Source organism: Notamacropus eugenii, chromosome 4 (genome assembly GCF_028372415.1).
Source record: "Notamacropus eugenii isolate mMacEug1 chromosome 4, mMacEug1.pri_v2, whole genome shotgun sequence".
Taxonomy (NCBI): Eukaryota; Metazoa; Chordata; class Mammalia; order Diprotodontia; family Macropodidae; genus Notamacropus; species Notamacropus eugenii.
Window position 1 is genome coordinate 133,937,445 of NC_092875.1, and position 26,293 is coordinate 133,963,737.

A 26,293-nucleotide genomic window follows, 5' to 3' on the forward strand; every position below is an offset into this window, starting at 1 on the left:
TAAATTTTAAAATACAGTCAAATCAGTTTTATTCATGCTGCCTTAACATGTTTCACATACCCCAGGTTGGGTACCCCTGGATGGCAGTTATTAAGACATTTTCTTTCATTATTTTAAATAGCTATGTCCCCATATTTTCCCTCTAAGTTAATTTCTCAAATACTTTAAAACCTTCTGCTTCCTTAAGTATATAATCTTTTGATTTTTATCTGTCAAATATCTGTCAATATCCTTTGAATACCTATCAAATCCTTTGTTTCTTTTTAATTTAATTTATGGTGAAAAAAGTTGTATATGATGGTAAAACTTAGTTATTTCTATTGAGGAAAATGATCCTGACAACCTTACATGTTTTGTATGTTGCTGAGGCCAACTTGTTCTTTCAGTAAGTGCTTTGGGTGCCAACTGCTAGAAATGGTACAACATGGTAGATAAAATGTAATCCTTTTAGTGGGAGTTTAGCTACCAGGTTTCATCACCATGGAGGAAACCATAGTGGATGGAAATGAATAAAGGTAGGTCTTATTAGTCATACTATGGTAAATAGCTCTGCTTGTTATGACATTATATAACTTCCATTTTGGAGTGAAGCATTCACCTCATGAAAAAGACATTTACCTCAAAGAGGTTAACATTTATAACTAAGGTGATGAATATTTAATACCATTATCAGAGTTGACCTAATATTATGCTTCATATTTTAAACTGAAACATGAATAACTCTAAAATAGGCAAGTCTGACCTTATGTCTGGGCAAAGTAGACAGTTTTGTATTTGGCATGACAGACACCTAGAAAGGTCCTGTTTCTGTAAAGCCTCTCCTCGAAGGCCTACTATGGTGTTTAAAATGTCCACTTATTCTCTACTTAAGGATGAATTTGCTGTTATAAGGCAAGGGCACATTTTCATTTACGGGTACTTTATTTCATTACTCAGCTAACAAGGTCCTGAGGGAATGAGAAATATCAGTGCTAAGTTTTGATTATGAAGCAGAGAAAGTCTGGGACTGTTGGCAGCTTGGATAGTAGAATGAAATAAGGACTGAAGGGCAATAATTACTAGGGGAGAGTAGGAACTGAAAAGGATAATGAAAGGGATGGGAGAGAAACAAAGATTAAAAATTATTTTAGTAGTTTAATTTTTGAATACAAAGTAGGTCTGATATAAGAATAAAAGCAAAAAATCCCACCAAAAATTAACTTGTCTGTTTAATCTATCTCTATCACCTATCTATTTATCTATCTATCTATCTATCTATCTATCTATCTATCTATCTATCTATCTATCTATCATCTCTCTCTCTCTCTCTCTCTCTCTCTCTCTCTCTCTCTCTCTCTCTCTCTCTCTCTCTCTCTCTCTCTTTCTCTCCATCTATCCATCTATCTATCTATTGAGATTAAGTCTCTTTACCTCACCAGGCTGAAGCTGTAACAGTCACTCACTAAAAGATCTGATCTCACTGATGATAAACATTGAAACTTTGATTTACTCCATTTTTGACAGACTGGTTTACCCTTCCTAGGGCAGCTTGGTGGCACTCCATGCCAAGGCCACTATTTTGGTCCCAGATACAGAGAAGATATCTGATTTGCTTTATCCCTATCACAGCTCAGAACTCTTGAACTCAAGAAACCCCCTAGCTTCAGCCTACATAAGAGAGATTATAGGTATGTCCTACAACACCAGACCTATTCATGCATTTTTACGCTTCATCACATTTACCAGATGGCCATGCTAAACTACCTCCACTGTCCCTAAACTCTCGATTCTCTCCATTTTCATTTAGTCTCAATAGATGTCATTATTTAATATTATTTTTCTAGTACAAGGGTGGGGAAACTGTGACCTTCTAGATCCTTGGGTGCAGTCTTTTGATTGAGTACAAGTTTTGCAGAATAAATCCTTTTATTAAAGGGATGTTCTGGGAATATGGATTCAGTCAAAGGGACACATTTAAGGACTTAGAGGGCCATATGTGGCCTTGAGGCCCCAGGTTCCCCACTCCTGTTCTAGACCAAACCCTTCATTTTACTGAGAAAAATCATTTCCCTTAGAAAAGTAACTCTAAGGTCAAAACTAATAAGTAATAGATTTGTATCCAGGCCCTTGGCTTCCAAATTCATTGTTATTTCTCCTATAACAGATGACCTCACTTCTTATGTCAATAAAAACTCAAGGTCATTTATCATGATCTCATTCGACTTTTCTTCTTTCCAACCTAATATATCTCTTTTTTCCTCTATGTCCTTTTATTTCCAAGGAAGCAGAAGCTTCCTTCCTTACCAAAGTCCCATCCAAGACCATGCTCCAACCATCCCCTTCTTTCTGCTTTGCATTTTCAGTCTCTTCCTCTCTATCAAATACTGCTTCAGACAATAAATATACTCAGCTATTCTTTACAATTAAAATAAAACAAAAATATTCAATTCTCTTCATCTTAAAACTATTACCATGATGTTTTTTTTTTTTCCTTCTATCCACAGGTCAGCTTCTTGAAAGAATAGTACATTTATTATTCTTTAACCCTTTCCAATCTGACTTCCTCCCCAATTATATGATTGAAATAATACTACTAAGAATCATCAATGACACCCCTCCACCTTCAATCAACAAATCTGGCCTTACCCTAATCTTTACCATTTTTCTCCTCTCTGGAAGATATAGTAGTGTTGACCACAGTTCCCTTCCTTGGCATCCATCACTATCAAATCTTGGCTTGACATCAACCTCTCTGAACATTCTTTCCATTAATATATATTTTCTATCTCCTCCTTATCCTGAAATAAAATTTCAGCGCTCCAACCCCCACCAGCATCCTTGTCCTAAGTTTTCTTCCCTTTTCTCTTTATGCCTTCTTTAGAGCATCTAGATAGTATAGTGGATAGAGTGTTGGTCATGTTGTCCACAAGGACTGAGTTCAGATGTGGTCTGACACCCACTAGCTGTGTGACCTTGGGCAAATGATTTAGACTCTATTTACCCACTTTGCTGAGCTGTAAAATAAGAATAATATTATCACCTACTTCCAGGTTATTCTGAGGATCAAATGAGATAATACTTTTGAAGTGCTTAGCACTGACCCTGGCACATATTGTAGGCACTACATAAATGCAAGTGATTATTATATCTTTCAGTGAATACAACCACTATGAAAACTTAACTATATACTCTATTCAGATGACTCCAAAATATAAATCTATAGCTCCAACTCATCTCTTAAGATCCAGATCCATATTTCCAACTGTTTGCTGTTTATCTTTATCTAGATATCCCAATGACACTTCAATTATTCATTTCCCAAAGTAAACCCATGAATTTCCACCAAAAAGTTCCTCCTTTCATATTTCATTATTTTAAAATCTGATCTTTCCCTCATTTTCTATAATTGCAAAGTTCTGTCAATTCTGTCTCAATGTCTCTCATCTAGAAGCCCATTCTATTTCCATTAGTATTATCCTACCTCAGACCTCCCTCCTGTTCAGTTCTTCTCTAATGCTAGTTTCTTTCCTTCTAATCCATTCCACACAAAGTGTCCAGATAAATCTTCATAATGAACACATATATGCATACATATACACATATATGTGTATATGCATACACATAGATATATGTATATGCATATATATATATATGTATATATAATATATTATAGCTCCTGTCATGGAACTTACCTATTCAACTATTCAACAACTGGTTGTCTCCAATTTGAATCCTATACTTTAAATCTAATAATTTATTTCAAATTTTTTTTAGGTTTCTGTCAAGAGTAATGCATTATACTAGATCCTACTGGGGAGAGAAAGGTCAAAAACAACAAAATACATGACCTCGTAATACTTACATTCTAATTGTAGCAGTTAAGGGAAAGAATAAAGATGCTACCAAATGGAATTTAATGGGGGAATAAAGATTTGCATGACATGTTCTAGAAAAAAATTAAGAGGGCTTGCTTTCAACTCGGTTGAACAGGAGAAGCTTCAAAAGGAGTTTATATCTGATCTGAGCATTGAAGGAAGAAAAGTATTTCAGCACTTGAAGATGAGGTTGGACCTGTCTTTCTAGGCTAATATTCGACTTCCCTTCACCCACCCTGTGTCTCAAAGATCTCCCCTCTAAATCCATCTTCCCCCTTTTGCACAAGCTAGTCCATTTCTGGGAATGCTTTCCCTCATCAATTTTGCCTTTTGCAACCCCTAGGCCTTTTCAAGGCTCAGCTCAAATGATACCCTCTGCAATAACCCGTTCCTGATTCTCTAGTGGTCAGTGGCCCTCCAAGCTATTTAGTATTTATTTTCTATACATTTTGACTTTATTTATCTGCGTATGTGTTTTGCACTATAACATAGAGTCACAATGCAGAGATACTGGGATTTGTTTTGTGAAAGTAAGTTTAAAGCAAGAATGACTTCTTGGCTTTGTTGTATTAAACACACACACATGCACACACGCACACACATGCACACACATGCATGCACACACATGCACACACACATGCACACATGCACACGCACGCACACACACACACTGAATGAAACTAGAAAGGTAGGTAGATCTGGCAGGTGTACGGAGAAAGGCGGAGGGACTCACACTGATTCGGATTAAGTTACACTTGTGAATTTGTTTTAAAAGCCAAATAATCCATGTATAACATAAATATATTTGCAGAAACTTAGAAGAAAGAGCATCAGGAAATGAGCAATTTTGTTTAGTTTTACTCCGATGAAAACTTTGCCCATTCTCACTGCACCTTGACAGCTTAGCTCAAGGCAATGAATTAATGGAAGCATAGGTCATAGACAGAAAGAGAACTAAGGGGACCTAATTCTTTGATCACAATGCTCCCTTGAAATCATTAAGTGTTCAAAAGGATGATATACAGCACTTCTTTGCAGAACCATCCTCCTATAGATAAACGATCGAAAGATGTGAAAAGACAGCTCTCAAAAGAAAAAAAATGTAAGACAAAACAAAAAGATTACAAAATGGTCCAAATTACTAAAAGCAATAGAAAAGCAAATGAAAATAAATCTGAGACTCTACTTTATACCCATCAGATCTGCAAAAATGACCAAAAAAAAAAAGACAATTGATAAAAGGCACATGGGAAAACAGGTGCTCTAATGTACTGTTGGTGGAGGTGTAAATTAGTCCAAATATTCTTGGAAGTAAGTAGGTCTTATACCCAAAAGGTCACAAGATTGTTCATATTCTTTGCTATAGAAAAAGCACTACTAGGAATCATAGAAAGTACATAAGTATTTATAGCAGTGTTTTTTTTGTTACAGTAAAGAACTGTAAATAAAGGGGAGAGCCAATCAGTTGAAGGGTAGCTGAACAAATTATGCATGTGGATGTAGGTTCATTATTGCCCTGTAAGAAATTACAGAGGTGATGGATTCAGAAAAGTTGGGAAGACTTAATGAAGTAATGAAAAATGAAATGAGGAGAAGTAGGGGAATAATTTTGTAAAATGACCACAGCATGGTAAAGACAAACCATTTTGAATAATCCTGATTGATGTAATGACCAACCCAGATGCCAAAAGGCAAATACTTGCCAATTCTTGACACTAATACATTATATGTGTAAAAAAAGACATACTTTTTCAGACATGGCCAATATTTGATTTTGTTTTGGTTATGTCTACTCATTTAGGTTTTTTTTGTTTGTTTGTTTGGAGTGGGGAAATTTGAGGAGAGGGGGAGAGAATTATTTCCCTTTCCGTCCCCCCCTCAGAAAAAGAAGGCAAGAAAGAAAAGTGTGTATGTTTTTCATGATCAGACAAGCAAGACAGATTTGAAACTAAAATGTGCGTGTGCATACATATATAAACATATGTACACTTATATATGTGTGCACATACATATATACACACATATACACACATATATACATGCAAACACATCTACACAGAGACAAACATGCATGTAAAATTTTAGGTAATAAAATATTTCAGTTTTAGATTTTCCTCTTTTCTTCTTTGTACATGGAAATTTTAGTGTTTGTCTGATAGAGAATAACAAGAATTAAAATTCTATATTAATAACAATTAACCAGAAGTCATTGTTTGCTGTTCCATATCCAATTAGAAGAAACTGGGTTCTTCTGTATCTTCTTTTAAGATGATGTGTCATGATATTAATAGCTTTTTCTTTTTTTTCATTTTTTAAAGTTTAAAACAGTTTTATGAACTTCATTATACAATAGTACAAATTCAGGTTGAAAATGAAATAACTTATTCTTACTAATACTTCTTCAATCTCATTAGAGAACTTTTCCTTTTTTTGACAATATTTTATTTCTCCACTCCCCCCCCCAATTACATGTTAAAACAATTTTAATGTTTCTTTTAAGTTTTGAGTTCTATCTTTCCCTTCCCTCTCCCTTCCTTGAGACAATAAGCAATCTGATATAGGTTATAGAACTATATTGAATCCCTAGGTATGCTGTTGGTACTGTCCAGTATTTAACTTTTTTGAAAACATTATAAAATTGGAAATAGGGAGTGTTAAAATCTTTGAAATTCTGTTTTCTGATATTTCAGAATCATGAGAGAATTTCAAATTGCTTCCATATGTCCCCCAGTGACGCATGCACTGTGCCAAAGTCAGGCAACATGGAAGATCCCAATCCCTGTCATTTATGTGTGCTTTGCCCTTTTTTAAACCTCTTTTTACATTTTAAATATCTCTTTTTTCAAAACCTTTTTGATTGTTCCATTTACAACAAAATAAATTCTTCTGTCTTGGGAACCTTTCTTTTTTCTTTATATCATTTCATAGTGTCTTTTATAGAAAAAAACCCTTTTCTCAAGAATTTTTCATACATTATTCTATGTAAATGTCAACTGTTATAACTCTGAAAAGAAATGCCAAAGAATCATAACCAGAGAATTGACCTCAGATTCAAGAAGAGATGGATTCAAGTCCTATTTTTGACTTGCCCTTGGGTAATTAACTCCTTTGGGTTCCCCAGGTAATTACCAATTTATAATTTAAAGAGTAAGTTCAGATTTGCATTAGTATACCAATCTTCCTCCCCGGGGGTTCCTTATATTAGTCACATCACAGGTCTAATCCAAGATTACAGAGAGCAATGCTCATCCCTATGCCATTTTGTATTATTTTTACTCCTAATAAAATACAAAAGAACCTGTATAATTTCATCAAAAATTATTCTAAATTCCATTAACCTCTACAATTTTTTTATATATTTTATTGTTTGGATTAAGATGTAGATTTTAATTCCAGCTCTGAAACTTTGTAGTTTTGTGATTTGGGGTAAAATATTTCACCTGAGTCTCAGCTTCCTGTTCTGCAAAATGGACATAATAAATAATACCGTTAACACATCCACCAAAGTTGTTATGAGTCAAGTGAGAGAATATTTGTAAATGCCTTACAAACCTGTAAATGGTATAAGTGACACATCATAGGCATTTCTACATCATAAGCACTTGGTAAATAATAAATAACATCTTAGGTACTTAAAAAATAAATTATTTCTGTTCTGGCCAGGAACTCTGAAGACCTTCCCTTTCCAGATTGATTCTTTTGTGAAGGAAAACTAGATCATCTTTTGCCTTTATTCTTATCTAGTCTTTATCCACTGAATGGACATTCTTGCCTCAGACAAACTGAGACTTAGGAAAGACTTTACCTTAAAAGGACAAGGTTTTCCACTGCATCTGGGGCCAGTGCCAGTTGTCTTGACCTATGTCGTATCTCTGGACTCTGATGACTATGGAAAAGAGACTGAAACTGATGACTCTGCACAGCTCTGGCTCACTTAAATCTAATTTGCTTGCAAGTCAAAATATCACCCTGCCAATGTCATTGGTCCTTTTCAAGAATGAAGGACAAACAACTTAATAAATACCTGTTGAATTAAATTAGGCTGACTTTACAATAGGTAATAAAATGATTAGGAGTAAAGCTATTTTAGTAAAAGATTTCAAAAGTTTGCCTATCTACTTAAGAAATAACTTCATTTTGATACTCATTAGTGTCAGAAGTTGATAATATTTTGAGGGTGATCTATCATCTTCATTTTAGTTATTTCATTTTTAAAAAGATAATGAAGATGAGAGAGGGAAGAAACTAGAGATAATATATAAGGACATGATTCAGCTCTATGAAATTCTTGAATTGAATTCTTTCAGATCATTACTTCTACCAGCCTTTCCCCACTCTCAATCAGTAAATGTTAATCTGTATTGCTTCACATTATGGGACAAATGATACTTATTCAATTGATTTTGCTCTTTTAATCAGAGCATATTTCTTATATAATGGCAGGCTGGGTATTAAGTAAGGATCAGTTTTACTTTTTCTACCTTGAATACCAGATAATGATAAGATGAAATAATAAGTTTGTTCTGTTCTTCCCCTGTAATTATTTTTAGTCAAATGGGAAAAATGAGTCAACATTTCTAGTGTTATTCATGATTTTATGCTCTAGGACTCTGATTACTCCATTAACTATTGCATGTGGAAAGAGCTAAATGACAAAAAATATTATGCAATATCCCAGAGGACAGAATAATTCCGAAGCTATTACTTCTATTTTGGAAGAAATCCAAGTTTAAGAGATGTAGATCTGGCATACATCTCAGATAGCATGTATCTATCTAATCTACGCATTATGAGCATGAGAATAAAGCTTCCCCATTGGCACTATAGGGGATTGTTGGTGACCTAAATATATCAAAATAAGATTAAATAATATGATTCTATATCATGGCAAAATTAATCATTGGCATTTAAAGCCCTTCAAAATCCTGTTTTAGCCTATTTTTTCCAGGTTTGTTGACTATCAATTCCATTCAATTACTCTATACTCTAACCAGAATGATTGACTTACTGTTCTTATGCAGTATTACATCTTATAAGAAATATAGGTTCTTTTTCATTGTGAACTAAAAACTCATCAACAAACATAAAAATGTTAATATCATAATAAACACAAGAAAAGTTTATTCAGGAAAACATTAACTGTTATGCATACTTGGTTTTTTAACAGTTTGTGTATGTTTGAACAGTTTTATATGTGTATTTGCATCACCATTGGCATGTGGGGGTGTACAAGATAGAGCACCCAGCCTAGAGTCAGGAATATGTGAGTTCATATCTGAGCTCAGAAACTTAATAGTTTTGTGACCCTGGGAATTGTTTGTCTCAATTTCTTCATCTGAAAAATGAGGACAATAATTGAAACCTATCTTGCCAGGTTATTGTAAAGATCACTTGATAGAACAATTGTAAAGTGTTTAGCACAGTGCCTGGCACACAGTAAACACTATATAAGTGTTAATTACTATTATTATTATTTGCACTAATCCATGTGCATGAAGGTCATAAGGCTCATGAACTGCTGAATAGATGCAATTATAAGTCCTAGCAAGCCTTCCATTCTTTATTAATATAGCAGTATTATTGTTCCATAGGGATAGGATAAGGACTGGACCTTGTTGTGATAGCTAGATGGCACACTGGATAGAGTGCCTATCCTAAAGTCAGGAAAATCTTAATTCAAATCTGACCTCAAATGTTTACTAGCTGTGTGACCCTGGGCAAGTCATTTAACCCTGTTGGCCTCAGTTTCCTCTTCTATAAAAGGAGCTGGAGAAGGAAATGACAAACCATTCCAATATTTTTGCCAAGTAAACCCCAAATGGGTTTATGAAGAGTCAGACACAACTGAACCAACTATACAATGACAACAAAAAGCCTTTTCAGCAATACAATGACCCATAAGATCTGTTGGTTTCCTCTCTCCTCAGCTTTAGCCAGTTTGTTTAAAAAAATAAATAAATAAAAATATTATGAATTCAGTTACAATTGCTATGAACTCCCACTTAGGAAATTCCTAGCATTTAGGCAGAGGTTGGCTTCTTTGCCTAACTTTACATTTGTTTCCATCAATAGTAAAACTCTGGCCTCTTTGTGATTGAAGCATAATCTAGTTCATAAAAACATTTAAAGAAACAGTTTGTATTGTATAGAGAGTTTGCATTATAGTTTTATATTGATAGAGAGGATCCATGGAGTAGGTAGCTCCTGATCTGAGTCTGGAAGTATACCAGGGATCCCAAGAGGACAAAGTGTGATGAAAGTCACTTCCAGGCATATGGGTCAGGGATGGGGAAACCATTGTCAAGTCACAAGGAACTGAGAATCCAACAGATTAATACTTTAGATGTTTCAGGTGCCAACTGAAAACTTTATTAGTTACAATATAGAAATATGATTTGAAAAAGTAAGCAGAAATAATTACTGGCAGCAGCATCAACAACAGGTCTTCCTAACAAGTAGCCCCACCATCCTTTGGATTAAGCTGTAAGATTCTCCAGGATAGCTGTTCTCCAAGCTGGACCATATGCAGAGCTTTTTTACCTCTTCTTACACTCCTTCGTTACGGCAGAGATTATCATTATAAGACATTTTTCTTTAATTGTGTTTAATTATTTATTTTTAAATTAAACTAGACCAGGATCAACCTAATTCATGGTGTATTAATTGTGTGAACCCAACTCTGTGTCTAAATCTCATCTTTTAAGCCTGGGAGGGAACTAGAAGGCCTAAACCTGCCATAATAATCTATTAATTACTAAGGCCCATAAGAAGCCACCCAACTAAAGTCTAACAAAGAAAAGAAAATTCTACAAAGTAACAATAAAATGGTTAGTGAAAATCTTAAAAAAGCAAACCAAAAAATGATAGCTAGAAATAGAATAATAATAGCTAACATTTACACATGTTTAAGGATTATAAAGTGCCTTATAAATATCTAATTTTATTCCCACAACAATCCTTAGAAGTAGATGAAATTATTGTTTCCATTATATATAAGAGGAAACTGAGGCAAACAGAGGTAAAGAGATTTTTCCAAGGTCACACAGCTAATAAGTGTCTGAGTCTGGATTCAAACACAGGTCTTGTTGACTCCAGTTCCAACATTTTATCCAGAGGAACCAGTGCAGCTTCATCAGGGAACAAATTATACAGGATTAACCTAATTTCTATTACATACAGAATTACTAAACTGGAAGATCAACAGAAAGCAGTAGAATTTATCTAAATTTTGGCAAAATATTTGATAAAATATTCTAATCTTGTGACAAAATGTGGGTTGGATAATAATATAATTAGTCAAGTCAAGAACCACTTATTAATTGCCTGCTATGTGGCAGGCCCTATGGTGAGCAAGAGGGAAACACAGATAGATTCCCGGTATAAAGGAGCTCTCAGTCTAATAGTCAACCTAATCCAATTAGATGGATCTATACCTGGATGATAAGAATCCAAGAACAGTTGTAAATGCTTTAATTTAAATGTGGTAAAAGATCTCCAGTGGAGTAGTCCTCTGGATTTCTAATTAGCCCTGTGTTTTTTAACATTTTAATCAATAATATGGATAAAAGCATAGATAGAATTCTCATCAGATGACATCAAACTGGGAGGTTTAGCCAACACACTGGAAAATAGTGTCAGGATCCAAGATCTTGACAGGTAAATGCCTCAAAAGAATCCAATAACATGAAATTCCATTGAATAAATATGAAGACATGCTTGGATTCATCAAATGAGTTTCACAAGCAAAGATGGGTGAAGCATGGTGAGATGGTGGCTTTTTATAAAAGGTCTCTTCATGTGTATGTTGGGTTACATTAAGAGAAGCACAGTTTTCTGTAATAAAAAGGTTATAGTACATATGTATCGACCTAGTCGGACTACATTTGGAATGTTGTGCTTAGTTCTAGGCACTATAGTTTAGGAATAACAAGATAAACTAGACAACATCCAAAAGATGCCAACCAGGATCATGAATAACCATCAAGTTCATACAAGGATCAGTTTAAAGAAACTTTGAGAATGCTTAACCCAGACAAAAGAATAATGAGGTGGGGGCATTACATTTGTCTTCAAGTATTTGAAGGATTTGAAGGATATGGAAGAGATATTTGTTTTAATTAGCTCCAGCAGGAAGAATCTGGAGCAATGGATAGAAATTGAAGAGAAAAATCAAGGCTTATTTTCAAGGGAAAACACACACACACATACACACGCATGTGCACACTTCCTGTCCAAAATTAGAATAATTAGAATGAGTTGTCTTAAGGGGTGATGGGCTTCTCTTCTTCAGAGCTCTTAATAATAAACTAGATGAAAATTTGTCACATAGAGTGTGGTAAGGATTCTTTTGGGGTGTGGATTAGTCTGAATTTAGGCTGTTGAAGTTTCTTCAAATTCCTTTTCTGTGATTTTGTGATTCTATGACCCTGATTTTGATATTTACCCAATATCTCCTATTCTCTGACAATTAAACAGATTTATGGGCCTCGTTGCTGCTCCTTCTACATCACAGTCCATCTCCTCACTGAACATTTTCACTGGCTGTGCCTTATGCTTGGGGCACCTGCCCTCCTCGTCTGTTGGCTTCTTTCAGGTCTCAGCTAAAGCCCCATCTTCTGACAGAAGCCTTTCCATAGCCTCCTTGATCTCGATGCCTTCCCTTTGAGACTACCCCCAACAGGATATTGTGTACATAAATCTTGTGTTTACATACTTTGTGCATGGTGTCTCCCCCATCATATTTCAAATTTCTTGAGAACAGTCGTTATTGTTTTTTACCTTTCTTTGTATCCCTAGTACTTAGCTCAGTGTCTGGGACATAGTAAAGCACTTAATAAATGCTAGTTGAGACTGGCTGATCTAAACAATAAAGCAACAAGAATTGTTTTTTTAAATGGTGCTCCTTAAAAACTTTTCATAGCATGAATATATTATGTGTAAATACCTCTAAAACATTATTTTACAGAATCTGATATACACATCAACTGCCATTTCATGACAGATGAGAGTGAAATGTATTATAATTATATGTATTTATGATTTCATATAATATATATTCACATAATTTTATTTATTTTATTCTGTTATCTCCTCAAATAAAATTTTATTACAACTTCAAATTTTCCAAGGATACTTTGGTTCTCTCCGTTTCCATCATTATTCTCTACATGGTATTTTACATATATGTGTATTGTTTTATTTCTTGACTCACAATATGAGATGCTTGAGGACTATGATATTCTTTATCCTTATATCCCCAGCATTTAACATATATGAAAGTATTTCCCATAGTAAATACTTAAGAAATATTTGTTAACTTAAATTGAATTTCATAGCAATTGGGGCAATAGAAGGACAGTCTGTTGTAGTGGATAAGAGTAGCCTGGAGCCATGAAGACTTGGATTTCAGCCCAGCTTCTAACACATATAATCTGTATAACTCTGGAGAAGTCACTTAACCTCTCAGTCATCTAAGAACTAAGGATCTCTAAGAGTTGCAGAGAAAGTACTGACCTTATTTGGTAGTAGGAGTTTCCTTATCTGTGAATTCCCTCTCCCACTGGAATAAAAGGTCCAGTCCTTATCCTATCCCTATGGAACAATAAGATTGCTATATTAATAAAGAATGGAGGGCTTGCTAGGACTTATAATTGCATCTATTCAGCAGTTCATGAGCCTTATGACCTTCATGCACATGGATTAGTGCAAATAATAATAATAGTAATTAACACTTATATAGTGTTTACTGTGTGCCAGGCATTGTGCTAAGCACTTTATAATTGTTCTATCAAGTGATCTTTACAATAACCTGGCAAGATAGGTTGCAATTATTGTCCTCATTTTTCAGATGAAGAAATTGAGACAAACAGTTCCCAGGGTCACAAACCTATTAAGTTTCTGAGCTCAGATATGAACTCACATATACCTGACTCTAGGCTGGGTGCTCTATCTTGTATACCCCCACATGCCAATGGTGATGACTTATAGATAATAAAGAAAGAAGGAAAGAGAGAGCTAAATTCAAAAAATGTTGTTATTATGATTGGCTGAAAAAGGATGCTTTTAAGTGATTATCCTAAATATTGAAGTATTAATTATGGAATATTCAGTATTCATTTTCAAGTTAAGTCAATAGGCACTAATTAAGCAACTACCATATGGCCAGACACTATGCTAAGTGCTGAGAATACAAAGATAAAGCTTTTTCAGAAGACTTGTATTTTAAGAAAACAGTTATAACAACGTGTACTAAGCAGGATCAACATTTTTAAGTTTATAGTGCAATGGATAGAGTGCTGGGCATGGACTCAGGAAGATTCTTAGTACAGTGCCTAGACCATCGTAAATTCAAATCTGGGCTCAGACATTTACTAGCTGTGTGATCCTGGACAGGTTATTTCACCTATGTTTACCTCAGTTTTCTTAGCAGTAAAATAACTCCTACCTCTCAGGGTTATTGTGAAGACTATATGGAAATAAAATTTATGAAATACTTAGGCATTATTTCCTTCCTTTCTCTCTTTCTTTCCTTTCTTCCTCCCTTCCTTCCTTCCTTCCCATCTTCTTATCTTCTTTCTTTTTTTTCTTCTCTCCCTTCCTTAGTTCCTTCTTTCCCTCCTTTTTTTTTTCCTTTCTCCCCTCCAGAGAGTTGAAAAATTACTGAGGATATAACCAACTCCATTATTCACTATTTCTATATGAATTAGCCACTTAGTAGTAGTATGACTAGATAGGACACTTAATCTTGATGAGCCTTAGTTTGTTTACCTGCACAATTGAGAAAATAAGTACCTCAATCACAATTTTGTTCTGAGGATCAAATGAGATATTTTTTACAGTACTTTGCAACTTAAAAGAGCAAGTGAATTTCAGCTAATAGTAATAACATTGCTACCATAGTCTGGGACTTCTAAAACAGAACCAGATAGAAGACATGCATGTTTCTATCTTTCTTAATATTTTAAATTCTACTCTGAATTTTAAGAACTGATTTGACCATTTGTAATCTTTCTTAAGATAGTATTTTAAATGTACTGCTTTCTTCTTTCCCCTCTTGAGAAAGAGCATAAAACCTGTTTTGTTTCACAAGAACTTGTCTTAGATAACTAGTTTTATTAATCCTCTTGTTTGGGAAGCATTACTTGGGTTAACAAGGACCAACCATACTGGTAAATGACTTAGCCAGATCTCTAGCTTCATCATATACAGCTTTAATGACGTCTCCATGTTAAAACATCAAAAAAGGTATATTCTTTCCTTCCTTAACTACATTTCTCTCTGGGGAGGCTTGGGGAAAAATGATGCCTGGGAGTTCCTTCCTATTTATGAAGAAAAGTCAATCTGGCATGCAAGACCAGATCAAAAACATCTCACTTATTCGTCAGATTTTTTCCCCTTTCGCTGGCAAAGCACAACATTTATTACAAATGAAATCCCATTCATTTCTCTGAGAAGTCTACAGCTATGAGTCACAGAAATGGCTTGCAAGGGTAGGTATGTACTCACAATATCTACCAGTGTGGGGGAAAGGGAGACCTAAAAGTTTATTGGAGCATAGGGTATTGCCGCAGCACCACATAGTAATCTAGGTTAAACAAACCCCCTCCCCATTTCTATCCACAAACACAGCTTCCCCTTTCAGGGCAGTTCTCTTTGTGTAGTAGAATTACAAACATGAAGAAAATTGAGAGAAGTGCTACTTAACTAATTAATACTTCTAATAAGATTTCCCTAACATAGTTTTCAGGTTGTTGGAGCATAAGGAATTATGGATCATTCAACAAAATTGAAAGAAAAATATTCTAGGGGAAAAAAGTTCTGCTATTACTTTCATATTATCACTTAATGGATAACAAATCAAAAAGATACAATATATTAAATTTTCTTTTAGATTTCTGGTGTATACAGATCCTTTCAAGTGACATTATTCAGACTTCCACAAATCGAGTCAATTATTTGGGACTTGCACATCTGAACCAAAATGTATGTTAAATATTCAGCTCTAATGAAGAAGTAGCATGGAGCAAAAGAATATATCTTGGACTTGAAGTAAGAATGCACTGGGTTCAAATCCTATCTCTGATGTGTAAATTATTAACAATAATGGTAATGATAAAAATAACTAGAATTTACAAAACTCTTTAAGGACTTCAAAGTGTTCTACATATATTAACTCATTTGATCCTCACAACAATTCTGGGCAGTACGTGCTATTGCTAGCCTTGTTTTACAAGAGAGGAAACTAAGTCATAGAGGAATTAAGTGACTTGCCCTGGGTCATACATCTAGGGAATATATTAGCCAGTCACTTTGCCCCTATATGCCTCAGCCACACAAGACTTAGTATTTAGCGATGGAAATAATTTCCAGAATTGTCATTCCATACATTGAGGAATTCACAGATCCTTCCCATATTTGCAAATCCATTTTAAAAAATCTAAGTCAGATTCAAAGATTAATCACTTAGATTTCCAAAAAGATTCCTTTTCTTGGCCAAGGTAGACATCCTGTATTAGCAAACATATGTCCAATATTCAGTATGCCAAAGACTTGTAATATCATCTTAGAACCAAACAGTTATGAAAAATCAGTGGTGAAGGTAGGGAATTATTGAAGCATGTAGAACAAATAATGTCAGTATAATTAAAATGTGTTATGATACAGGAGCTAAAGGCAATTCTGACAGTTTTAAAATTAATATACTATGACAAATGGAATATAACTCTTTGAATGACTATGTCAGAAATGGAAATTTTATTTTATTAATGATGTAGAATTGGTTTTAACAGCTCATCACAGAATTTTACTGTGTGGTTAGTGTCAATCAGTAATGAAGATTATTTGTTGACTCTTTCATTATGAACACTATTTAACCTGGACTATATATTCCTGTCAGGTATTCTACAAGGTAAATATAAATACTCTAATCATTAATTCTTATAACCCCATAAGCCTATTAAAATTCAAGAAGAAAACAGGAGCCCTCACTTATCTCTAGGCACAGTTCTCTTTCTAGGAATGGTAGTTTAGAAAATCTAAAAGCTTCCTAATATTTCATGTGTGACATCCCCAGGGGATGTCAAAGCTAAATTTCTTAGAACTACTGAGGAATCTCAGCAGTAGAACCAACCCAATGACACAGAATGCCAATGATAGGAAACAGACTCTAAACAAAGTAATGGTATTGAAGGGAATCTCCAACTGAAAGCAGGATGGTTTAAATAATAAGATTGTTAAAAGATTCAGATATTCTTTAAAGGATTATTTTCAGGAAAAGATTATTTGGTAAATTTGTTATTGTCAACAATCCATTTCATAGTAGCCCAACATCGCAGAATGTAACGGGATCATGTTAGACTTCTCTGAGTTGATCTTAGCAGCTAACTAATCCAACCTAGAACTTAATAGGCATTCTTTCTACTCCATTCCATGAAAGTGGTCACTGAGACTCTTTGAATACCTCTACTGATAGAAGTAGGAAGAATAGAACTTGGAATCAAAGGACCTGAACTTGATGCCCAACTTTGCCATTTATCATCTGTGTGTCCTTGGGCAAGTCACATATTTCTTAGGATGATTTGGCTAAACAAACATCCAGAAAGAAAGATAAACATGTGACTGAGGAGACTATCCTGTCCAGAACTAAAGACTCTTCATCAAACAAAATGAGAGGGTAAGATTAGCTATAAAGAAAAGGAAAACATCAACCAATGGTGTAGCTAATTATTGGCAAGCATAGACCTGTTCTACCCAGTACATATCAGGAAAGTCCTACTGTTGGTCCTACTTCTGCAAAAGGGAGCATTTGATCTTCCAGTAGTTGGACTTCCAGACTCCCTGTTAGTCAGAGAAACCCGTAGCAACAGACTTCTTGGAGAAATGTCCAGATCATCTATATTTCAGGAACCCTCTGGAAACAGAGATGACTTCAGTGGATGGCCAACAAGGGATACCAAGTCTGCAATAAATGGAGCTATTCACAAGTCAAGCATAAGAGTAACTCAGAATGTCCAAATCCTCAGAAGTAGACCCAAAAAATGGGAATGTTACCACCAAAGAGATCAGTGTCCTTTTCAAAGAAGACACCATTGGGTCCAGGCTTAGCTCATGCCTGAGCCCTACCCATTTTCCTGAAATTCTTGTCTGCTGTGAAGGCATCAGTCTCAGTAATACGCCTATGGATCTAGTGATGTTGATGCATGGGACAGTTAAGGGAAAATCTGACAAATTTTCCCTGCTATAATGGGCTAATGTAAGGAAACAACCTTAGCTGGCATCACTCCCACAAACTCAATAAATCCTTCCTCACTATGTATTAAGGTACACAACTAGTTGGCCTCCTACCTTTGTCTGGAGAATATTCTTAATCCCCGATGTAGTGACTGTCCTTATATTTACCATCACTGTAAGAATTCTGTTTGTAACCCTAATTGAATCCACACAGATAAATTTCTCAACTTACTTTGTCCAGCAGGCCCACAAAAGTCTGAGACTCACTTTCAACACATTAAACCATCATATGAACATGGGCTTTCTTATTCTCTTTTGTGACTATGACAAGAACTGAATGTTTTTAATAAAAAAAATATATATATATAAGGTAAGGGAAAAACAAAGTTGGTAGAAAGTGAGCATGTTCTGGGATGACAGGCTTTAATGCCTCTTTCTACTTCTGTAGCTATTTTTCTAACCAGGATTATCAATCTCCTTTTCAACCCTTTATTTTAAAAACTGCCTTATTAACAGTCTCTAGTCACCTATCCTTTTTAAGTAGGCTATCAAAGAGAGCAGAACTACTTGAGTATGCTTAATCAAGGACTCTGACCCTTCATTTAAATTTCTAAAGCTACCAACCAATTTCAGAACAACCAGCAAGAGAGGCAGGCCCAGAGTAAGCAAATTCTTCAAGACATGAGGATCCTTTCAGAGCTTAGTTTTAATGATATCTGACATAAGGTATTTGTAAGGAGACCAGATCTTGTTAGCTTCTAAGTATTTTATACCAAGGGCAGTTAGATGGTACAGTGGATAGATTCCTGGGCCTGGAGTTAGGAAGACTCTTCTTTCTGAGTTCAAATTTGACCTTGGTACACCAACTAGCTGTGTGACACTAGGCAAGTCACCTAACACTGTTTGCCTTAGTTTCGTCATCTGTAAAATGAGCTGGACAAGGAAGTAGCAAGCCACTTCAATAAAGAGTCAAATGTGACTGAATAAGACCAACAATATATAGCAAATCAAGAAATACATTATTCCACATGAAAAGAGATTGCACTGGGACTTTATCTTTAAGAGAACCAAACTACATGGTTCCTGACCAAACTCATTGAATGGATCTAGAGATTTCAAACTCTTACTTTGCAGGACATCAAAGTGGCCTTGCAGCAGGGAGTTCTTGGTTAGCTCCTACAACTTATAAAGTTAGGCTCATTTTAAAAAATCATTGTCTATTCCCATTCCTTTAAATGAGTAAACCAAACTTCTAAAGCCTCTTTCTCCTTTTGGCAATATTTAGGTTGCTAGCGTTTTTTTTTCTTTTCTGAATACTCCTTAATCTCTTCCATTGCCTAAGTGAAGAGGCCTTGGGTAGCAGTAGGATATATCCTCATGGTCCCAATGTTTGGGTAAGTTTGGGGCTAGGGCCAAGATGAATCAGAGAAATGAACAAAGGAGAAATCTTTCTCATTTTAATCCCCATTCTCCTCCAAAATTTAATCTGTAATAATTTAAAATTACCTAGAGCAATGAGGTTAAATTAGGGTTTTGATGAGATAACTTCTAAAGTGATCCTGAAGGTAATCGAGTCCCTCCTACCTTCAACTGGGTTACAGCCAAATCCATCAGTTGGCCTTCTGCCTTTGGGCCATGTATAACTAGTCAGCCTTGTGTCTTTTCAGTTCTGTTAGCTCAGAAGAGAGGTTTTCAATTATAATTAGCAACTACACAGGAACAGTGAAACAGGCCAACACCTGGGTTTGCAAGGGCTCCAAACCTAACACATTGATGGAATATATCCTACAAAGTCAATAATTCCTATGTAACTGGTTAATAGAGATCAATATCAGGACCCTCCAGCAATAATAGCCCCCCATTCTTTCTTCCTTCACCACAGACACATATTCTTCTAGCAATTCACAATTCCATTGTCAGTTCTGGATCTTGCCAATTAAACCAACATAAAATCTGGCCTCAAATGCAAATTCAGGATCTAGAGAGATTGAATAAATGAAGTAAATTTTTCCAAACATTAGCAAATACAGATAGTTAGCAAGGGTATACTAGTGTACATACACACAAAAACATCCAAACACACAAAACGTTCACAGACATATGGAAATGAATGAAAAGTATTATTAAATAATTGCTAAGTGCTAGACATTGTGCTAAATGCTGGGAATACAAATGGAAACAAGCAATTTGGTAACTTCCCTCAAGGAGATTATCTGCATTCTGAAAAGGAAAGACAGTAATAAAAGGAGAGGTAGGAATAAAGTAAGGGAGAAGTAGTATATATTCGGGGGCATGTTTTGGAAATAGCCAGGAAGTTATGTAGAGGCATGATAAGGCAAAAATACTTCTATCAGAGCTGAGGGTCCTCAGTGATACAACCCTGGTGGAAAATGGGGCAAGCATCACCACAACCAACAACACTGACTGACAACCTACTGCCAACAATAAATCCAACCTATTTGATGGAGAAAGGCACCCTGAGGATGAGACTGGAAGCAGCTAGGCATTTCAACTGCCCCTTTTTCTTATACCCTGGTGGAGACAGTCCTAATATTATCTCATTTGATTCATGTAACTCTGCAAGGTAGGTGCTATTGTTATCCCCATTTTCAGATGAGGAAACTGAGACAGAGATTAAGTGACTTTCCCAGGATCAAATTGCTAGGGAGTATCTGATGCTGGATTTGAACAGTCTTCCTGAATCGAAGCTTAAGATCCTCATCCTCAATAACTACAGCTATTGAAGATGAGAGGGTAAATTGGGTTTAACATCAGAATTGAATATGGTTTTAATCCATAGAAATGACATTAGAGTATTACCATGTGTTTTGATTTGTATCCTAAGGATTATAGGCCCTCTCTACCTAACTCATATTGAAACTTTTTCCATGTGTTGCCTTGCCATTTAGAATTTGAATTCTTTGAGAGCAATAGTGGTCTTGCTTTTCTGTTTTTTATTCCTACTTTAGCATAGTACTTGGCACATAATAAATGTCACTTGGAGTTCATTCATCAGTCATGTCTTCAGGTCTCCACCTGGGCGTGAAATCTGGCCAAAAACAACCCCAGCCCATGAGGACAAGCAATTTGTCAAATCCAAAGGGCTATCCTCCTTTCCTGATAACCTGTTTGTATGATTCCTCCAAAAGCAGGCCTAAATGCACTTAGTTTATCCCCGTTCTGGGCATCAGTAACTAACATAATAATAACTAGCATTTATATGGCGCTTTAAATTTTGCAAAGAGTGTCACATTTGATCCTTATGACTACCCTGTGAAGGAAGTACTACTTCTTGTCCTCCTTTTCAAGAAAAAGTTGAGTTTGAGAAAGGTTAAATTCAGGGTCACACATAGCTGACACATACAACTCTTTAAGATCTGCAAAGCACTTTATATGGATTATATCATTTGATTTTCACAACAATTTCTTAATATAAGTGTTATTCTTATCACCATTTTACAGGTGAGAAAACTGAGGCTCAAGGTCACACTGCTAGTAAGTGCCTCGGGTGTATTTTGAACTCCAGTCTTTCTGACTTCAACATACAATGCTCCATCTACTATATACAGCACTACAAAATCCCTAAGACACTTGCTGAACTGTCCATCTAGCCATCTTAATTCTGCCTTCTGGAGCCAAATGGAACAGATTTAACCCCAATTATACTTAATAACTAGCCTTTCACTGAATCATGGAATTTCAAAGGTTTTAGGAACGTCAGTGGATATCGAGGCAACCTATTATTGAAAGAGATTTCTCTGCACAATATGCATGGTAAAAAAGACATGCAACCTACCTGAAGACCCACTATGAGGAGGTACCTATGTCCTCCAGAAGCAGCCCATCATGCTTTGGAGTAGTTCTAATTGTCAGAACTTATTTTCCCTTGATATCAAACACAAATATGTCTCTTTACAACTTCTACTCCTCTTACTCCTATTTAAGGGTTCAAAGAGAACAAGACTCATTCTTATTCCACATGACCTGCTTTCTTTATCTTTAGAATTTTACACTAAAGCTCTCTGTATCACCTGTATCAAACAATTGTGCTCAATGCTGAGGATACAAAGAAAAAGCAAAATTGTTCCCTGCCCAAAGAGAGCTTGCATTCTAAGTGGAAGACAATATAATTTAGAATATATGAGAAATACCAAGTAAACATCAGGTAACCTTGGAGTAGATAGCACTAGCAGCTGGAATGAGTAGGAAAGGTCTCCTGGAAGAAGTGGTACTTGAGCTGAGTATTAAAGAACTCTAAGAATCAAGGGTTGGAAGTGAGAGCATTCCAGGTATAGGGGAACAATCAGTGAAAAATTTCAGTAGATTTTAGAATACAAGATCCTGTCTCTATAAACTCTTTCTCTTAGCTCTCAAAATCTACTATTAATATCAACCTAAGATTCTTTGCTCTGTGACAAATTTTAAAGTGTTATTCTCAATTCCTTTTAAGGTTCCCATCGATTGTATTTCTCTAAGAATAAAAATATTTTATGAAGGCTATGACAATAGTCTCAATTTTTCAGTGTCATATAATTTAACTGTAATCTTTAAGAAGCTTCTGTTTAAGCAGTCAAGCTATTGTTTGAGTAGAATATTTTATATTTTTCATAGAGATAAATGTTTGCATTCTATCCTCTTAAAATACATCTGGCTTGTTTTAAACCATATATTTTTATTATGACTTTATTTTTTTTACTGAATCAAATGGTTCCTATAAGCTACATAGTGTAAGAAAATATTTCCAAAATTAAGAAACACTGAAAATCATAATTAAGTTCTAATTCAAAGTTTAACTTAAATCAGAAATATTTAGAAATAATTTTAATTTGCAATATACTCCCTAAAATTAGTTATTTTCTTTGGATACTCAAATTCTGATTCCCATTAATTTTGATTTAAATTCATATTTATAATAAAATATTAAAATTTGCAACAAATGTCTTAGAGTTTCTTTACAAAATGTTGTAGAAGCATCCAACCTCTAAAAACCTTATCTTTAGCATCCAGCCTCCAAAAAATTAACCTCTTATTCACCAGTTTTTTGTAAATAGGTGATTTAGTTCAATTCAGCAAATAGTTCTTTACCCTACTGAATGTAGAATTCCACTAGTCACTTAAGGATACTTGAAGTTTCTGTAAGACTTTTAAATATTCTAGTAGAGAAATATGGCTTATATACAAATATAAATAATTATATATAATGATAGATGGTAAGTACCTAAGAGGTTAGAGAGATCATTGGATGTGGGAATCATAGAAGATTTACTAAAAATAGTTTTGCTTGGGGGGGCGGAGCGAAAGCAACGACTCACCTAAGCTCCTGGAAAAACTCCTTTGGATGTTTCTGGGGGGAGAGTCTGACCAGACTTTGGAGGTGTGGAATCCAGTGGGAGACGGACTTTGACAGATTCGGAGCCCAGGCTGGACTGGAAGGTCCACGGGAGGGATCTGTTCCGCGGGGGTGAGAGCCCGGCGCACAGCGCAGCGCGGTCGGCGCGGCAGGGCGGAGGCGACCCGAGGGGCCCGAGAGTGGCGGGCGAGACCAGCGGAGCAGGAGATAAGCCAGGCCGAGCCAACGATATCAGCGCAACAGCCTTTGAAATCTTCAGCCTAAAGACGGGACTTCAGTGGGTCACTACTTGAACATCCAGGAGCTGGGATGCCGGAGTGATCAGTAAGTGCTCTCCCCTCCCCCCCCCCCCCCCCCCCCCCCCCCCGATGACCATGAGGGAACCATAAAATTCTTCCCCAGATTGATCCTGGATCAGTGGGAGCAGCAGAAGGGGGCGGGTGGTCTCATAACACCAGAGGCTGGAGAGGTGGCAAAGGGGGATTCTTCCTACCGTGGTGGAGGCTATCTGGAGGGACAGACGACCCAGGGCAGAGAAAAATTCGCACTGAGACCCAAGCAAGCCTCAGCCCGGGAGACGAGCCCCAGGAGGGGCGGGAACACGCATTAGCCTCTAGGCATGCCCCAGCCCTCCAGGGGAAAAGGGAAGACAATAGGGAAGCTGGGATCACCATCCCCCTGGACCTTGCCTTTGCCTCAGGCCAGCTGAGGAGATAGCCTGAGACCAGACCACACCTCCCACACACCTATCAAGCTAAACCCAGGGTTGATCTGGGAAACAACAACAACAACAACAAAAAAAGCCTGCTTTTAGCCTAGACAAACATCAACTCAACTTAAAAGATCTGTATCTTCTGACTGAAAGAACCAAAAGCTACAACACTCAGCCAACATCATGAATCGGAAAAAGCAGACGAAAAGTGAAAAAACCATAGAATCTTTCTATGGGGATAAGGACCAAAACACAAACACCAAAGAGGTCAGAGCTGAGACTGTACTTCCATCTGAAACCTCAGATGGGACTATGAATCTCTCGCAAGCACAACTAGATTACCTGGAACGTCTGAAGAAGGATATAAAAGAAAAACTGGCCAATGATTTTAAAACCATAAAAAAAGAATTCACTGATGAGAACATCAATCTGAAAAAGAAAATTGAAGAAATGGAAAAGGAAGTTCAAAAATTAACTGGAGAGAATAATTCCCTAAAAGGAAGAGTTAATCAAACGGAAAAGGAAACTCAAAACCTAATAGGGAAAATTGATCAGATGGAAAAGGAAACCCAAAACCTAACTGGGAAAATTGGTCGAATGGAAAAAGAAGTACAAAAATTAAATGGAGAAAATAGCTCCTTAAAGGGAAAAATTGGCCAGATGGAAAAGGAGATGCGAAAGCTAACTGAAGAAAACAATACGATCAAGATTAGAATTGGGCAAGTAGAAACTAATGACTCAATGAGGCAACAAGAGTCAGTCAAACAAAATCTAAAGAATGAAAAGATGGAAGAAAATCTAAAATATTTAATTGGAAAAACAACTGACCTGGAAAATAGATCCAGGAGAGAAAATTTAAGAATTATTGGCCTGCCAGAAACCCATGATGAAGAAAAGAGTCTGGACAATATCTTCCAGGAAATCATCAAGGAAAACTGCCCAGAAGTACTAGACTCAGAGGGCAAAATAGTCATCGAAAGAATCCACCGTTCCCCACCGGAAAGGGATCCCAAACTCAAAACCCCAAGAAATATAGTTGCCAAATTCCAGAGCTATCAAGTGAAGGAGAAAATACTACAAGCAGCCAGAAAGAAACAATTTAAATATCAAGGTCACACAGTCAGGATCACACAGGACCTTGCAGCTTCTACATTAAAAGATCGAAAGAATTGGAACCCAATATTCCGTAAGGCAAAGGAGTTGGGACTCCAACCGAGGATCAACTACCCAGCAAAGTTCAGCATAACATTTCAGGCAAGGAGAAAGTCATTCAACGAAATAAGGGATTTCCAGAGCTTCCTGACCAAAACACCAGAACTCAATAGACAATTTGATCTTCAAATGCAGGTCTCCAGAGAATCATAAAAAGGTAAACAGAGGGGAAAAAATAAAAACAAAAACTTGCAACTCAATTAGGGCAATCTGTTTACCTCCCTGTAAGGGAAGATGCTACCTGTTAGTCTTGAGAACTGTGCAGCTATTATGATAAAAGGGATATATGTAGAGGGAACGGGCATAAAGTAAATGATGTCATGGCAAAAATATGATTAAAGTATGAGAAGGGAATGTAATAGGAGGTGTGGAAAGGGGGAAGCAGAAAATGGCAAATTACATCACAGGAAGAAGTACAAAACCATAGTAGAGGGAAGGAGGGGAGGGAGATGAGCATTGTTTGAGAGGTACTCTCATCTGATTTGTTCAAAGGAGGGAACAATAACCTTAAGCAGATAATCCTAACTAGCTCTATAGGTAGTAGGAGGGGAAGGGGGAAGAAAGGGGAGGGTGGCTAAAAGGGAGGAAAGAAGCAATAAGAGTAAAGGGGACTAAAAGGGAGGGGGGCTAAAAGAAGGAGGGGAAGGCTGCAGGAGGAGGGGGAGAAAAGTGAATACTATTGAGGAGGGGAAGGGAGACGGGAGAGTTAAAAGCACAAATGGTGGGAAAGAGGGTGGAGGGAAATACACAGATTGTAATCATAACTGTGAATGTGAATGGGATGAACTCTCCCATAAAACGGAGACGGATAGCAGAATGGATTAAAAGCCATAATCCAACAATATGCTGCTTACAAGAAACACATTTGAAACGGGGGGATACACATAGGATAAAGGTCAAAGGATGGAGCAGAATATATTGTGCTTCAGCTCATGT

General features: G+C 36.2%; 1 protein-coding gene across 3 annotated transcripts in view; it reads left to right on the top strand.

The window, feature by feature from the left end:
* The window catches only part of CSMD3 (CUB and Sushi multiple domains 3), a 1,632,969-nt gene that overhangs the window by 274,627 nt on the left and 1,332,049 nt on the right, over positions 1-26,293 (top strand). The gene's annotated exons all lie outside the window — the stretch shown is intronic.